The sequence below is a fragment of the Vigna radiata genome, chromosome 9 (genome assembly GCF_000741045.1).
Source record: "Vigna radiata var. radiata cultivar VC1973A chromosome 9, Vradiata_ver6, whole genome shotgun sequence".
In the NCBI taxonomy this organism is placed as follows: Eukaryota; Viridiplantae; Streptophyta; class Magnoliopsida; order Fabales; family Fabaceae; genus Vigna; species Vigna radiata.
In genome coordinates, this window is record NC_028359.1 from 14,531,535 (window position 1) to 14,532,877 (window position 1,343).

A 1,343-nucleotide genomic window follows, 5' to 3' on the forward strand; every position below is an offset into this window, starting at 1 on the left:
TATATATATATATATATACTTCGTTTCCTTTAAAATAAATGTCAATTTAATCTATACACTTTATATGATTATACCAATCAAATTCATTTAGTTAAATTGACAAGAAACAGAATTAAATATTTTTGAGATGACAAATAAGTCTGTAATTTTTTTTTTCTCTTCAATGTGCCTAAAAGTCTAAAAAGTAACATATACAATCCCCCTATTTTTGTTCTTGATGTACTTTTCATAACTCAATTTTAAATCATGGCTTAATTACTTTTTTGTTATTTAATTATTTCATTAAATTTCCTTTTCCATTGTAATAATCAATTTAATTTATTTTTTAATTATCAGAACTATAGAATTTTGTTTTTTCGATCAAATACTTACGTGATTGTTTTCGAAATTTTTTGAAGAAAATAAATAAAAAAACAAATACTGTTGACTTTAATCTATTTAGCAATTGAATACATAAAAATTAAATGGATTAGAAAAAAATTATTGAATTCAATTAAATTGAATTTAAAACCATCAAACTCACATGTAATTTTATGATACCATTAATTTTAATATTTTACATATTTATTATGTTTACTGTTTATAGTCACTAGTGAATACAAAAACACATCGTGTGTGTTTTTTTGTATGATGTTAAAAAATATTTCCTAGAGTTTTGTTATAAATATAAATATTTTTATTATTTTATTTTAAATAATTTTTATCTATTTTGTTGGTAGTTTTATAATTGGAAACAGTTAAATTAAAAAAAAAAAATTCAGCAATAAAATAATAATTTTAATTTAAAAAAGTATATATTTAAAGGATAAAATTAAAAAATTATTGACAATAAAATAAATTCATTGTATATAGGTATAGATTTATAAGTATATATCTAATTAAAATAATACAGCATTGAGATATTTTAAATTTGAATATCTATTATTATTTATTTGTGAAAACATATTTATTACTATTCAAATTTTTTTATGATAATTACAAATAATAATAATAATATTATTATTAATATCAAATTAAATATAAATAGTTTCTATAATTTTATTGTACATAGTTGTTATTTGTTTTATAAATAGTTTTGTAATTAAAAATGTTTAAATTTAAAAAATATCAAATTGAAAATTTTAAATAAACAATGATTAAAAGAATGAAATTGATAAAATAATTATTTTATTTTTAAAAAATAAAATTAGAAAACAAATATAAAAAAATAAAATTGGCCAACCGAAATTTGTAACAATTTTTGTTAAATTTAAGTAAGAAAAGGAGATAAAATTATTTATAATAATAAAATTTAAGATAACGCATACATATATTATTAAAAATTAAAAAAAAAACATAACAGA